General features: G+C 36.9%; 1 long non-coding RNA gene across 2 annotated transcripts in view; it reads left to right on the top strand.

Annotated features, from left to right (window-relative positions):
* LOC132762048 (uncharacterized) overlaps window positions 1-16,662 on the top strand; it is a 200,606-nt gene extending 183,944 nt beyond the window's left edge. For both annotated transcript variants that reach the window (XR_009630067.2, XR_009630068.2), the window contains 3 exons: window positions 2,317-2,398; window positions 5,266-5,384; window positions 15,227-16,662. This is a non-coding gene — a long non-coding RNA (uncharacterized lncRNA). The remainder of the gene's footprint in view (window positions 1-2,316; window positions 2,399-5,265; window positions 5,385-15,226) is intronic.
* The last annotated feature ends 447 nt before the right edge of the window (window positions 16,663-17,109 follow it).

The raw sequence follows: 17,109 nt of genomic DNA, 5'->3' as shown, positions 1-17,109 counted from the left end.
TCTGAAGATATATGTACTCCTGCTTCTGAAGACATGATTCCAAGATAGGAATCATGTCAGCCACTGTTAATAAAATAAATCAGCCACTATTTATTTCACTTCACATTATTTATCATACTGCTAGGATGACACCTTTTAGAATGCATTATCTTTCAAGGCAGCTTACCAACATAGGATTCCGAAATCCCAAATACCCCCAAAATCCCTAATGTTCCACCTGAGTGGCTGAGATAGTGACATCTTTCCTTTCTGATGGATCCTTGTATACAAACTTTGTTTCATGCACAAAATTATTTAAAAATCTATATAAATAAAATGCAATGTTCGTTTGTGGGATTAACATAACTAAAAAAAACCACTGGACAAATTGCCACCAAACTTGGCCACAAGACACCTACTAACCCAAGGAGTGACCATCACTCAAAAGAAAATTGATTTTGTCATTTGGGGGTTGAAGTTGCTGGGATTTATAGTTCACCTTCAATCAAAGAGCATTCTGAACTTCACCAATGATGGAATTGAACCAAATGTGGCACACAGGACTCCCATGAACAACAGAAAACACTAGGAGTATTTGTGGGCATTGACCTTGAATTTGGGAGTTGTAGTTCACCTACATCCAGAGACCACTGTGGACTCAAACAATGATAGATCCGCATCAAACTTGGAACAAATACTCAATATGCCCAAATATGAACACAGATGGAGTTTGGGGGAAATATACCTTGACATTTGGGAGTTGTAGTTACTGGGATTTATAGTTCACCTACAATCAAAGAGCATTCTGAACCTCACCAATGACAGAATTGGGGCAAACTTCCCACACAGAACCATATGACCAACAGAAAATACCTGAGGTCAGCCAGTCCAACTCCCTTCACCAGGGCAAGAAAATGTAATCAAAGCCCTCCTAACAAAGAGCCATCCAGCCATAGATATAGATAGATATATATGATTCACACACACAGAGATAGAGTATCATAGATTTGAAAGGATAATTCTATGTTGCGTGTTCCAGAGTAGGCAAACCAGACAATCGCGACATCAACACTGACAAAGAAACAGCAAGAAATACTGTTTACCCATAAGCATAAAGACATTACATATATTAGAAATCAACACTTTGTAATTACTTCATTTTTCAGATCACCAGACTGGGCCACAGCAACGCATGGCAGGGAAGGGCTAGTATTGTATAAAATTACTTTAATAAATAAATTTCATGTTTAGATTTGGATCCTATCTCCAAGATATTTCATTACATCCATCCGGAAAAAAAAAAATCCAAAATCCAAAACAGTTCTGATCCTAACCATTTTGGATAATGAAGGCTCAACCTCTAATGTAAAGATGTGTTACTAATATCCCAGTCAATAATATTAGAATTTACCCATCGATACTTCTTGTAGGTCATGTGATAGTAGACAATCTGTGAGGAAAAAGTGGACCAATGGGCGTATGTGCTGAGAGGTATTCATCTGGCTGCTCTTTCAGAATTTGGAAATGTTACTTTTTTGGAATACTACTCCTAGAATCCTCCAGAATTCTCCCATATTAATATATTTCCCCAAGCTCTGTTCTCTCTATTCTTCTGGAAGACATCTGACAGATCAATTGTTGGCCATGTAAACAGAATAAAGAATACTTATAACCGCATTGTTTTTCGTTTTTTTTATGCTAAATCTATTTCTTTTTTAATAATAAGTTTGCATGTTATATGATCTACAAGGTAATATAATTGTCTGTGGAATGATGTACAAATGTATTCTTTCGTTGTTGAAGGCTGAAAATGTTTTGCAGCAAATGTGCAACATTTGTGTGTACATGTTTGTGTGTTCTGTGTAATAGGGTTGTCATCTAATAAGAGAATTGCATTTTGATTTATGATCTGCCCTTTAACCAACTAATCCATCAATTAATTGATTAAATGTATTGGCATATGACCAAACCCATTGTTGTAGGCACCTCTTTAAAATATTGAAGGGAAGTATGAGATAATTTACAATTTAATAAATAAAAATTACTGCTCATTAGAAAGAAAGGCTGTCTTTAACATTTTGTCATTCTTTATGTTCTAACATGCCAAGCCCAAATTAACTTCCGGTCAGAAACAAGTGTGTCTTTAGCTTCCAGTGATTAATTGAATAAGTTCTCAATCAAGCAAATAAAGCATGCGGCTGCCATGTATCTGTTTGCATGCATGTGTGTATGCTTAGGAACATGGAAATATTGACAAATGTATTATAAGATTAAGCTTTGTACATGCACTTGGAATGCTAACTTATGGCTACTTACATTTTACCTCTGTTTTCACAGGTGAAATGGGTGGTATATCAGACAGCTTATTAAAGAGACAAACTTGCTGCTTTCCCAAAGTGAGATGACAGAACCAGTCATGGTACGTATTGTAATTTCAGTGCTGCAATACATCTTGAAGCTGTCTTAGGTAAAACGCTTGCTAAGCATTGCATTGGGGCTGTCAGAATGCTTCATGGGGTAGTAATTAAATTGAGGCAATTCTACAATTCGTTTTATGGAACCAAGCCAAAACTATATCTAGCCTAGAAATATTTTCCATAGACCTTGCTTTTTGTTTTTTGGTTTGTTTGTTTGGGGTTTTTTTTATTTTGCTTTTTAATTGTGAGAACCAGATGTCTTTCACCTAAGGATATATTTTTGCCCTAGTGGAATGCATCCAACTCTTTCCTATAGTCTGGTCTGCTTTTTTGTTTGTTAGCTATAATTTCTTTCACATTATACTTGAAAGAAAGAGGGCATTGAGAATTTAAAATATAATTGTTTTTGCAGCATGGACTTTAGCTGCTATTAATATAAACTCTAATCCGAAGTACAAGGAGTACTGTAATTTTGTGTTTGGCAGCAGCTAAGACAATTTCAAGAAGTGTTGATATTGGATTGCCTGCTCAAAGCAACATAATATTTAGAAAGTATAAGGCCCTTCCACACAGGCCCAAAACCCATGATGGGTTTTGGATTAACCCAGAGTAAACAGGGATTTCCTGATTTATTCTGGATTTTAAAAAACAGCTGACAAAATCGGGGCCTAACTGCAAGGTCCGAGTCTTTTCGGGTGCTTGGCCTTTAGGGGTTGACTCTCGGTACCACCTTCCACAATCCCGGAGGTCAGTCCCCATTCTTTGGGCTGTAAGAATCTGAAGGAGTAGGATGGCCCAGCCCCCTGTTTTCCTTCAAAGCTTACCGGAGGGGGCCTGGCTGCATCCTCAGGCTTCTCAGAGAAATTCTTGAAACTTCATTTTGATGTATTGATAACTTTCTTTGAGGGTCCTGAGGATGCAACCAGGCCCCTCCAGTAATCTTAGAGGGGAAAAAGGCAGGGAACTGGCTAGATGTCCTCCTAGGTCAACCTCTGGTCAACCTGGGAGAGCATGTAGCCACCCTTGCAGGGAAAACCTAGAGTTTGGGGTTGCTGTATGGCCTAAATCATGAAAAACAAAATCAGGATTTTAAATCCTGGTTACTTTCACAATTTGGGCCTGTCTAGAAGGGGCCATGGAAGTAACTAGAAGTTCTAATCAATCAGAACTGGAATATTCCTTTGATCTCTTGTCAGTCCATCACAACTTTATTTGAAACCTGTTTTGCTTCTGGTTTCCAACCAGCCATGCTCTTCTCCAAAGCATTCTGTTTCTTTTCTCCAACCAATTTTCTATGTGTCCATTCCCAATATATACACAATATTACTGTGGCCACTGAATGTGATTAGTCTTCACAAGCCTATTTTCAGATATTGTTCCCATAAGATTGAAGTGTTTCCTTGCTTGCTTTTTTCTGAAAGCCCAAACTTCTTCCAGGTATACATGTAACTTGCCTTGGACTGTGAATGGTTCTGTTTTGGCTATTTTAAAATTGGCAATTTTAAGAAGGGGTTGACTGTTTAGATCAAGTAGGCCCAGTATCATGATATTGTGCGAGTACTCTTGCTTACATTTACATCCAGCTATGCTGAAATTAATAAAACAGCAGTTAAAATGACCAAGATCAGTAAAAGTATCAACAGTGAACACTGCCCCAAAAACTTTCCTCTTGTTTAAATGGGGAAAACACAAACTAAATGTGCCATAAGAGGGAATTATACCATCCTGTCTCATAGTTTTCACTACTCTGGTTAGATGGCATGATTTTTTTAAAAAGCGTCTACACACACACAAAAAAAAATTATGTGGAAATTTTTGGCACATGTGTGGTTTGTATCTATATTTTTGGTAATGCATTTTCCGGTTTTGGTGTTACTTAAGTAGTAAGATACCCTTAAGAACATTTTTTGAAATTTTAAAAAATATTTATGGCCTTTTTGAGCAATAAGAAAATTGAACAATAAAATAATCTATGGCTGTTTTTGCTGGAAACTCTAGTTGGATGTGTAATGATTGAATAACGTTTTTTCTGATTTCCCCTCGTTCATTACGGTTTGGATGGAGTGGAGGGTCAGAACCCTTTTGAGTCTTTGTGTTTGATGTTTTAATTAGTTAGTGTTTAGTGTTTTAGCTTAGCATCATAGTATTCTGTATACATTGTAGTTCTAGTTGTATATAGATATGTTTTTAAAACATGTCTGTGCATTTCTTCATTATTTTCCTTTTGTTCTCTTTGTTTCCTTTCTTCTCTCCTTTCTCTTTTTGAATTTTATTATTTTGGTTGTGTATCATGCTATCTATGTTAAACTTAATATTGTTTTTTTAAAAAAAGAAAGAAAGAAAGTGACAGTCTCTAGCCTCTTTAACTTCTAAAGTGTCAGACTAGGATTAATATGCCATACTTCTTATATCTAATTTATTACTGGATGAAAACAAATAAACAAACCCCATCTTACCCATTTAGCCCTTTTAATTATCAGATCTTTTGTCTATTTTTATTGTCTTAATTGATGATATTGTGTTCATGGATTTCATTGCTCTTTGTACCTCTAGCAGAAACAGAACGTACCATACACAGAACTTGTGTTCTAATCACCCATTGTAATTCATCAGCCTATGTGTGCCTCAACACTATCATTACTTTGTGGCATGAAAATGGTTTTAAATACATTGATTGAAAGAAACGTCAAAGATTTTTGGAGAAAAAGAATGAAAAATTGTAAATATAAGAAAAGTATATATTTATGCTCTCGGCAGCCAAATGTGCTTTTTAATGGAATTTAAATAAATGGAATTTTTATGACAAAAAAGCAACAGTAAAAGCAGTGATTATATTTTTCATAGTTCATTTGCCTTCTTTGCCCTGCAGATCTTGTATGGAAGGAAAATGAGATCCCTAGTGAAGTCTACAGTGTGATTGACTCTGAAGAAAGACTCTGAGACCCATTGGTGCTTAATGACCCTTATTGGCCTGTTCAATGGGAACTGGTATGATCTTAAAAACAGACATATGGCTCTTCAAAAATGATAAGAAATGTCATTTTTGATGTGTTCTAATGGGGTACTTGGGCATTTTAAATGCTACTGGCTTTTAACAATTGATTTGTGGAAAGGAAGGGTAACCAACGATAGTTGATGATATCATAGAATGGACCCAGACGGGCAATGCAAGCAGTTGAATTTGTTTGGCTTCTGTGGGTGCATCTATATACTGTAGAATTAATATAGTTGGCACCACTTTAACTGCCACGGCTCACTACTATGGAATCATGGGAGTCTTTCCCTTTCTCTGACAAAGGATCCTTGTGCCTCTCCAAACTACAAATCACAGCATTCTATAGCACTGAGCCATGGTATTAAAGTGGTGCCCTAATTCCACAGTGTAGATGCACCTTGTGTGTCTCCTGGGAGAACAATAATCATTATCTCTCTCTTTCTCTCACTCAATTCCCCTTCCAAATTAGGTATAAATGTAACACACACCTGGTTGTTTTTCTAAACTTGTGAATGCCGATGGTGTATCCCCTGAGATATGTATTCCTCAACGCATTAAAGAAATTGAAGTCTAAAACCATTTGTTAATCTCAACCAGAGTAGACCAATTAAACCAGTGGTTCTCAACCTGTGGGTCCCCAGGTGTTTTGACCTACAACTCCCAGAAATACCAGCCAGTTTACCAGCTGTTTGGATTTCTGGGAGTTGAAGGCCAAAACATCTGGGGACCCACAGGTTGAGAACCACTGCATTAAACCAATTGTTCTTACATAGATGTTTACAAGGTCTTTAGCCTTCTCTGCCAAATAGTTCTGGTGCCTTACCAAACCACAACTTCCATTAATCCATAGCATTGAGTCACGACAGTTAAAGTGGTGTCAAACTCCATTCATTTTACAGTGTACATATACCCTGGATGAATGCCAAGGAGGCCTTGGAAACAGATCTCTAGCAAGGCACTATGGCCTGACATTCGTTATCTTTCATACCATACATTTCAAACTTTCTTTTTGCATCCATTGTAATTTCTGTTAAAGATAGAGAGGATACCTCAACAATTGTGCTTCATTTCATACATTCTATGTTGGAAAAAGAAGAACACATAAAGGTGGTAATCTTTCCACTATCTTTATATTTTCAAAGTTTTCCGTCTGTCGCAAAACTGTAACCTTTCTCTAACTTATTTTTCCTGAAGGTTTCTGTTGGACATGATGTGCCAAGGTGTGATGACTTAGCTAAATGTCACTTGAAAAAGATATATGAATAATAATTAGGAGACATTTTATGGCATATCCGATCAGTAGCCACTTAAAATTTCTTTGGCCCTGTGAGCAAGATGTGATAAGGTGACAAGAAAAGATCTTCATTTATAAGGCCTGGCATAAAAAAGGTTGGGTTTTTTTTTTTGCATTGGCAATCCCTTGCTGCATAGCAGTAAGAAATACTGCATTTTGAGCTGGGTCACAGCTCTTCCTTTTTCATTTCCCCCATTTCCAAGATATGATGGTTCTCCATCATTTTTCTATATTTAAGAAAAAATAGGGACTTTACAATTTATAGGTTACTATACAAGAACATGATCCTTCAGTGGCATTTTTTAAAAAGATCCATAATATGGGATGAAGCATATAACAACTGTAAAGGTGCTATTACCTGGTTTTGTAACGGAAATGTCTCTCCCTCTAAATTGTCTTCTAATGCCAGTATCAGGGAAGGGAGTATTTTGATTTATAATTCTCTCTCTTTTGAAAAAGGAACATATGCATGAAGGGAAATGGAGCAAACAACAGCTTACTCCTTACCACCACTTGATATCTACATAGGGAAACATCAGAGAAGACCTTTCAGGTGAAATTTCCCTGTCTCCTGAGAAGGAGAAATGCCTCAAAAATGAAAGACAACAATTGCAGATGAATAGTTTAACTTTATGCCTCTCACACAGATTGGTGAGATTCCTCGCAGAGGACTTAACTTTTTAGTGATAGTAACATATCCTTCAGCAGTCCAAATTTGTCACACATTCCTAATTAACCTTCTGATTCCAACTACTTAAAATTGTTCTAATTTCTTTTCCTCCTAATATTTCACCTTTGTCCTCAGCTTACTTCAGTTGCTGCTAATCAAGTTCAAAGTGCCAAAATAGTTTGCACTGAACTCTGCAGGAAGGAGAGGAGAGCTCTTGCCTTTCCAAGTAAACTCAGGCAAAAGCAAATTGCTGCCATTTCTCTTACCTTGTATGTTCTTCATTAACTACCTTTGCCATCTTGACTACCTCTGATACCGCTTAGCCACCTGGAATCTTGGTTTCATCTGGGAAATATTGTAGTGTACACAGTAGCAATCTGACTGCTTCCAAGTGATAATGGCCTCCTTCTTTGTTTTTTTTCTTTTTCATCACAAAACTGCTAGTAATCAGTGCTTTTGTCTCTTGATAGTCATAAAAGTCAGAAGACTGCAGAGTTCCTTCTCAGATATACGGCTGGAAATAAGGTGCATAGGAGGATGGGTGCATTGAGAATGGAAGTTCTCACCTACCGAGCTTTTAAAGGATAACTTTTATAGCTGAAACCCAATTTGCATCCAATGTCCCTGAAATTCTGCATTAAGGAGCTATGGCTGGAGGGTATGGGATGATTTGAGGAAGAAAGCAACTGAAAGAAAGATTAGAATTTCCTTGCCCTACATATGATTATTCCACATGATGATAGGTGTCTCACATGATTGTTTTCAAATAAATAAATAAAAACATGGCTATACATTATGTAATTAACATAACATGTGATTTGATCTTAAGGAGTTGAAATCAAAAGGCACCTCTGTGCAAAACCTTGTAAATAGTAGTCATGGGCCTGGCATTTGTCTAATTTGTTTGGCAAGAAACAAAAATCCAATTTTTGTACAGAAGAAGGGGTGAAATGGAAGAGAAAGTTTCATGGGTACCATTGCTTTGTTTATTTTTTGGGCTGTGTGGCTTCACTATGTGGCTCCAGGAGTTTCTCAGAGGAGGTGTTTTGGGCCAATCAGAGGCCAAGAAAACAGTGATGTCACCAGCCTGTATATGGGGAGACCACTGCCAAAATGCCTGTTGTGGGCGTGTCTTTTGGTGTGGCTGGCTGGCTTGCTGGTGCTCTCTCTCCAGTGCTTGCTTGCTTGCCTTGCCTTGCCTTTTGCCTTGCTTCCTTGCTGCCTAAGTTGCCTTAGTGCCATGGGAAGGATTTGTATTTTTTTTTTTGCCTAAGCTTGGCTGCTTGGCCTTTTAAAATATTTTTTTTCCTTTGAAGGGAGGGGGCTGGGAGTTTTGAAGTGGTGGGGATGGGTTTAGCTGGGGAGCGCATGTAGGGCTTTGGGGAGAAGGGGTTCTCTTGTAGCTAGCTACTTCTATTTGCTATACTTTCATATTTTAAAATCTTTAAATCTTTATTTTATTCTTAATTCTTTGTTTAAAACCTCCCTTCATGTCCCGGTAGTATTGTGTTTTTTAAAATAAATGAATAAATATTTTTCAAAGGAAAGACATTTTTGTGCTTCTACCTTCTCAGTTTAGAAAACATACTTTCAGTCTCTCTCTTTAACTGGTCCTTGGAAAAACTACTTTTTATTTCTCCCTCTCATTCTCTGGATTGCCTCTGTGTTGGGTCCTCCCTCTCCTTTGTGCTCTCTTATACTTTTATAGACCCTTCCCCAGCACCAAGTGCTGCTCTGGGATCAGAGTGAAGAGAGGGGCCAGGAAGACAGCTACATCTTATCTCCTGCACTGTACTACTAATAATATAATATAATATAATATAATATAATATAATGTGTATACATATAATATTGATAATATAATGTGATACAATATAATACTACTAATAATATAATATTATAATATTATAATATAATATTATATATTATTATATAATATTATAATAATATAATAGTAATATTACTAATAATATTACAGTATAATGTTATAGTACATTATAGTATGATATAATACTAATATTGTGCTATGGTAATAATATAATATATTGCATTTTACTTGTAAGCTGCTCCGAGTCCCCTTTAGAGTGAGAAGGGTGGCATATAAATGTCAAAAATAAATAAATTATAGAACAAATAGAATAGAATAAATATTGCTATAGAATAAATATATTTTTCAAAGGAAATATATTTTTGGGTTTCTCAGAAAACCACTATCTCGCTATCAAACGTTCAGTCTCTCACTATAACTGCTCCTTGGGAAAACTATATTTTCTTTCTCTCTCGACCTTTGCAGTTCCTTGTTTCCATACCCTATGTGCATCACCTCTGTTTTACTTTAATACAACTACAGCCATTGCCTGTGTAGGGAACGAAAGGGGTCCTTAAAGGGGGTCTGGGGGAAAGAGGGAATGTTTTAAAGGGGATTTTATTTATAAAAAAACCCCCTAAAAATCAGGAAAGGCCCAAATGTTTTAAAAGTTGGTGGGCATGTCCTCCATGTGTGGCAATTTTCATCTCTCTAGCCCTAAAACTGAGGGAAGGGGAGCTTAGGAAGCTCTCCCATTGCCGCCAATGGTCTGAACCTTTTCATTCTTTTGGATGTGGGACAAAACTCCCATTTGGATAGTTTTCGGAAGTGGCGAATGAAAATGAAAATGGGGCCAAATGAATGAAACAAAACGAAACAGATAGCGATTCCATACAAATGCACAAGACTAGTAAATAGATTTTAATAAGTATCTGTTATGAATATGAAACATTTTCTTGTTTCTAATTTCTTAAGCTTACTCAAAAAATAATGCAAATATATAACTCTGAGGCAAGGTTGCCTCATTACAAGGAAGCAATGCAGGTTTGACTTAGGGTTTGTTCTCAAGTTGGATTGATCCTACAGTATATCACAGCAATATATGTTAAAATAGTTCCTTAGTAACCAGTTTTAATTTGTTCAGAAATACTTGTGAGAATAATACTGCGTACTGTATATTCTGACAATTTGGTGCACTTAAGGCATAGTTTTCTTTCAGTTTCTTGTAAGACTGAGTTTTGTAATTTTGCCTGAAATTTCCATGGGTTTTATGAAAGGTAACAATTGATATTGAAAAAAGATTCTTCTTGAAAATCAATTCAGCAGCATGAAGTAATGTACTTGCCATGTGGGAATATTAATAGGAAAGAAAAATGACAAGGATATATAAGAAATTAAACTAGATCCCAGGAGAGTAGATATCTGTGAACATTGCTATGAATACTGTAAAACCTATAGCTCACTATTTTACAATTGGGAAAAAAGCACATGTAAAAATTTTTTTCAGTCTTATTCCTTTGATAAGATACACAGGTGGCACAGAACAGAAGAAATACCAAGTCTGGAAAAAGCTCAATAGAAATAATTTGGGCTAAAATGTCATCCCCTTTTAATTATGCATATGGAATGTGATCTAAAACATGATCCATCTTACTCTCTGGTTTAATGTGGAAAACTGTCTCAAAGCTGGGTTGCTGTGAGTTTTTTAGGCTGCATGGCTATGTTCCAGTAGCATTCTCTCCTGACGTTTTGCCTGCATCTGTGGCTGGCATCTTCAGAGGTCTGTTCGAGGGTTGGAATGTATATATCTGTGGAGAGTCTCAAAGCTGATTATAATTTGTGATACTTGATGCCAATTAAAATGTTATTTCATGACAGTAAGAGTTGTATCATCACTAATTCATAAAATATTTTATTATAGTAAAATCACTTTTATTTATTATTTATTTACTGTATTTATATCCCACCCTTCTCACCTCAAATGGGACTCAGAGTGGCCTTACAATTGATAGCAATTTGATGCCATATTAACAGACAATGAAATAAACATATACATTAAGAAAAATTAAAAGCAATATAAACATTATTGGCCCTGGGATGTTCCTTAGTACCAGCCTCCAGACCAGGGGTCCTCAAACTTTTTAAACAGAGGGCCAGGTCATAGTCCCTCAAACTGTTGAAGGGCCGGATTATAATTTGAAAAAAAAAACATGAATGTTTTTTCACTGCACATATCTTATTTGTAGTGCAAAAACCACTTAAAACAATACAATAATTAAAATGAAAAACAATTTAAAAATATAAACTTTTTTTGGGGAAGTGTGGGCCTACTTTTGGCTGATGAAATAGGATTGTTGTTGTTCTTGTGTGCTTTCAAGTCATTTCAGACTTAGGTTGACACTGAGCAAGGGCCGGGTAAGTGATCTTGGAGGGCCGCATCCGGCCCCTGGGCCTTAGTTTGAGGACCCCTGCTCCAGACCGTTATAGAGGAAGAAAGAAGTCCTTACCACCAGTCCCCAGGCTGCTGTGGGAGTGGGAAGGAGACCTGATTGGCCAGCAGCACAGAGCCCAGTTTGGTGCTGCTAAACAGTAAATAATATTATATTAAATATACTACTACTACTAATAATAATAATAATAATATGAAAGGCAGTCAAGAAGCAACATTGATGGAAGTTAATAGTAGTAAACTGTTTCAAGTGCTAAAGACAAAGAGGGAATACCATAAAAATACAATACAGAGCAGAAGAGGAAACTGTCAAAAGAAAGCTCTCCTGGGAAAAAAATGACAGCAAAATAGACAACGAAAAACATGGCTCACAAATAAAACTTTGAAAAAGAAGATGGAGGGCCTGATTCTGGCACCCCAAGGACAAACCATTAGAACAAATGCCATCAAAGCCAGAATTGAAAAGTCGACGACTGATCCCAAGTGTAGACTCTGCAAGGAATCAGATGAAACAATGGATCACATCCTCAGCTGCTGCAAGAAGATCACACAGAGAGACTACAAGCAGAGGCATAACACCATTGCTCAGATGATTCATTGGAACTTTGAGTCCCCCTAGGGGTGAGAAAAGCAGTATACAAATACTGTAAATAAACTTGTGCCACAAATACCATTTGCATGTGACAAAGAACTGGTGGGATCACAAGCCTGAAAAAGGTTACAGAAAATGAACACATCAAACTACTCTGGGACTTCCGAATTCAGACTGACAGAGTTTTGGAGAGCAATACTCCTGACCTCATGATCGTGTTAAAAAACCAAGTATGGATCATCGATGTTGCAATCCCAGATGACAGCAGGATTGAAGAGAAACAACTGGAAAAGCTGACACGATATGAGGATTTAAAGATCAAACTGCAAATACTCTGGCACAAGCTAGTCATGGTGATCCCAGTGGTGATTGGCACACTGGGTGCAGTCCCTAAAGACCTTGGTCTGCACTTAAACACAAAATCGGCACAGACAAAATTACCATTTGTCAGCTGCAAAAGGCCACTCTACTGAGATCTGCACGCATTATTCGTGATACATCACATAGTCCTAGACACTTGAGAAGTGTCTGACATGTGATCCAATAAAACAACCACTTGAGTGTTATTGTTTGCTGTGTACTCATATTGTTGTGTTTATGATAATAATAATAATAATAATAATAATAATAATAATAATAATAGTGATTAATGTATAACCTGCCCTCTCTCCCCGAATTGTTGCCTGGAATAGCATCAGTTGGAACAAAGGGGAAAGAAAGAATTGCTTTCCCCTTTCTGGCCTCCATTCTCTGATTGCCTTTGCACCTCAGCTGACATCACTCAATGCCACGTTAACCTGAATCAGCTCCGTGCATCATGTAGCCACCATGTAGCTTATCTCTGCTGGCTCTCCTCATTTCACAGTTAAATATCCATGTATTGTGCCCTTCACTTACTGTTATCCATTGCCACGAATGTGTTTGCAGCTGTTGTAATAAGAAGTTTAATATTTAATTTTAAAGCAGTGTTTATAAGCAAAATAAATAAATAGTGACTTTGATTACATCTTTTTCTTGGTTGCTAGTTAGCCATGTTGTTTTTGTCTTTCCGTTTCAATTGGGAAGGTAAAGTTATAGAAGAAAATCTGTGCTCATTGAAGAGAAATGTTGTTTACTGCTCAGTATTAGAATAGGACAGTTGAGAGCCAGGTTTAAATCCCTACTCAGCCATGAAGCATATGTGGGGCCTGGAAATAGCCAATCTCTCTAAGCTAATGGACTTCACAGAATAGAATTATGAGAATGAAATAAATGAACAAAAAGACACATTCTGCCCTGCAGCTCATGCAAAAATATAATTAATGAATAAATGCTACATTGTTGGTGAGTGTGTAGTCTGTGGCACTAAGAAGATCAATGTTGCCTAGAGTGTCTTTGGACAAAGGTCTTCCTCTTGTGCAGTTCCTACTTGTCTACTGATAAATCTGTTTATACCATCTACATTATACAAAAGGTCACTGAAGCCAAATAGAGAAGCAACTGTATGGGGGGGGGGGGAGAGTTTGAATGGCCTATTTCCTTATTATAGAAAGCAGTAAGAAAGAATCCGATTCATTTTTTACTTTTTGTTTTCTAAGAGCAGAAATTGTCCATCTTCCAACAGCTCATAGACAACAGAACCACAATTTGTTTATAGTCTGAAGATGCAGCTTGAGTGCCTCTACAGTTTATTAAAGAAGCATTGGCTATTAGAAAATTGTATTAAACAGACACAAGCTATATATTATGTGACCTCTAGGACTTAGATCCCAACCCCAGCCTTCACATACACACAAATACAAAAAAAAATGAGTCAGATTCCAAAATTATGTTTTTCAAGGAAAGTAGAAACTCAAGGAGTAGTCCCCTGCCCCTTCGGCACATTGGTTATCCCCTACTACTCAAAGGTGACCCAATGCAACCACAGGGGGCAATGCAAGCTCATTGGTGGAGCTCTAGGCTGTATGTATAGTGCATGTGTCTACAGCTTATCGCTCTTGGTTTACGTAAAGTAAGTTATGAGGAATTGCAAAACCACAATGTATTTTTGCCTCTGAAAGTTTAGTTTTTTCACTCATCTTTAGTCTTCTTGAGTTGATTTGAAAAAGCCAGCAATTTATTTTGCTCTGATCATTTGCGGTGCTGCACACAAAGAAAGCGAACATGTAATTTTGATGGCATCAAAGTTGAAGCAGGATGATGTTAGTATGAGACTTTCTTGTGTGCTCCAACTACAATCTGTCAGTATTTCTGACATAATTTAATTTCTGCAAGTGCATTCCTTCCTGACATAATTTATACACCCTGAAATAAATCCCAAGTCTTAAAATCGAACCTGTGCCTAAATTGTATTGGAATTTTTCATTGTATCTATTTATTACCAAAAAAAGCAACAACACTGAATAAAAGGTAATTGTCATAACAATAAAACAGTATTTATATATTACATTATTCAGTTGCATTTGTGCTCACTGATTGGAAAGCTCTTTACAGGAAGAGAATGGAGAATGAAAATAATGATAATTTCCATCTCCTCCAGTGTAATGCAGAGCTATGAGCGTAGGCTTCCCTGCCCCCTCTTCTGTAATACAAGATTATGTAGAAGAAACATAACTGAACGACTATTAGCATGATTAGAGGAGCTGCTCTTACTGCCTATTTTCTCTTATTTTCATTTTGTTTCATTGTAAAACATGTTTTAGACAATTACTATTTCCCAGAAATTTCTTGCAAGCAGTGGGGGGAACTAACGTTCAACCTGAATGTTAAAATGCTCTCTCTGTTTCTGAAACTGATAGAAATACCATTTAAATTGTACTCTTCATGTTAAAGTATAGCAGGTAAGTCACTTAAGAATAAACACTCCATCAGTTGCAGATTTGAAGTATCCCTCACTTTCTTGGAAATATATGCACCAAATAAAGCTTTGCTCTAAAGTATTTGTTGATATGATTGTGACTTACGAGCACAACCCATGACTCTGAAATATAAATATGTATCTAGCATTAACGTCTCTTCTCTCTGTTCCTCCCCTCTCTCTCCAGGCACACACACAAGTGAACTCCCAAGATATGACAAGATCCCAATTCAATGACAAACCATTAAGAAAGGAAATGAAAGTTCAGAAGATTTGGAGGAATTCTATGATTCTGTTGTGAAAAAGAAAAAGCCAAGGAAAGAAAACATAATATATTTTCATTGGGCAATTAAGAATTAATGTGGTACATTAGCCACAGACAAAAAGGGAGATTTGTGGAAACAAGGCCGAAAAACGGGGTGAGAGGAATAGAATGGGGTATCCTGAAAGAAGAACATGGAACAGGTGAAGACTATGCTGCACCATTTTGTTGTAGCGCTCCTTGTACCATTAAAACACTGATGCAGAAGATGAATATGGTAGCAAAAATAGCATAAACTCATAACTTTATTGAAGATGCTGGTCATCCTGTATACACCCCTGAAACTGTTGTTCCATTTGTAATTATGTCAGTTTTGGGGATGATAAAGGTTTTCAAAATACTGGCACCACTGTGCATTCTTGCATGGTTCCCAACATTTTCCTGGCTTATATAAAATAATGTTTTTATCCCAGTTCCTGTTCTCAAAAGCCCTCCTGATGGTATATTTATTATCTGACTCAAAAAAGAGGCTTTTTGAGAATTCCACGTGGTCTTCACTAACTTTCATCCTACCATCAGCTTTATTCTAGACCACAGCATGACCTCTTTCTAGACACTATTGCATAGTTAATAATGGAGATATGACCACAACCTTAGTGCAGATAGTTCGGACGCTAAAATTAGTTCAGAGGACGGCAGATAGGTCGTTAACTGGGGTGCTGTATTGTGAGAGGACAACTCCCATGTTGTGACAACTTCACTGGCTGCTGGTCTGCTTCTGAGCTAAATACATACAAAGTGCTGGTCATTACCTATAAAGCCCTAAATGGTTCAGGTCCAGGCTATTTGTCTAATTGCATCTCTCTATTCAGACCATCCCAGGCACTGCGGTCTGCGGAGGAGGCCCTGCTCTCAATCCCACCCCCGTCACTAGCGCGGCTGGTGGGAATGAGAGAAGGGTCTTCTCCATGATCACTTCCCACCTCTCGAACTCGCTACTGAAATAAATAAAAACGGCTCCCACCCTCCTCTCTTTTAAAAAGCTACTAAAATCACACCTTTACACTTTGGCATACAGGGAGGAGGATGATTAGAGCATTTTAGTAATGCCATTGAAAAGCAGGTTGTCCTATCTGTACTTCATGGTCATTATGATACAGTTAAGAACAACTACCAGCCAAATGCTTACCCAATTTTAATTGTGCTAACTATGTTAGATGTTTTATTGTTGACCATGCTTTTAAATGTACTTGTTTAGTGATTAGTTGTTCTATGTTTTTATTTTGATATTTAATTTCATTTGATTAGTACAATGCTGTTATTACTCCATATTGTGTTTATTGCTGTAATGTTTTGGTATATGCCAGGCATTGAATATATTATTATTATTATTATTATTGTTATTATTATTAATGAAATGCTTTCACTGAATAATAAATTAATAAGAAAATGCAAAGATTTACATCAGTATTTTTATACTATAATATCTACCCAACGAAATGAAAAACTGTTTCAGGAAGCTCAAAATATTACCCAGAATGATACCCAGTAGAAATAATCTTCTATAGGGTTTTTCTACAGGAGAAATGTGCTTTAAGACCATTTCCCACCGATAGCACTTGACTGAAAGATAACCATGATTGAAACATTATCAAGTATCTGCAGTGTGTACTATGAAGTAAGACTTCTCTTTCCAAAGGTTTGAGAATAAACCTGAACTCTGAGCATAGAGTTAATCTCAAGCAGCTATTCATCAGTTTCTTGTTTTTTGTTGTTGTTTTTTTGTCGTGTCAGGAGAGACTTGAGAA

This window comes from Anolis sagrei, chromosome 1 (genome assembly GCF_037176765.1).
Source record: "Anolis sagrei isolate rAnoSag1 chromosome 1, rAnoSag1.mat, whole genome shotgun sequence".
NCBI classification, from domain to species: Eukaryota; Metazoa; Chordata; class Lepidosauria; order Squamata; family Dactyloidae; genus Anolis; species Anolis sagrei.
The sequence above is the reverse complement of the archived record's forward strand: the minus strand, read 5'-3'. Positions and strand labels throughout refer to the sequence as shown.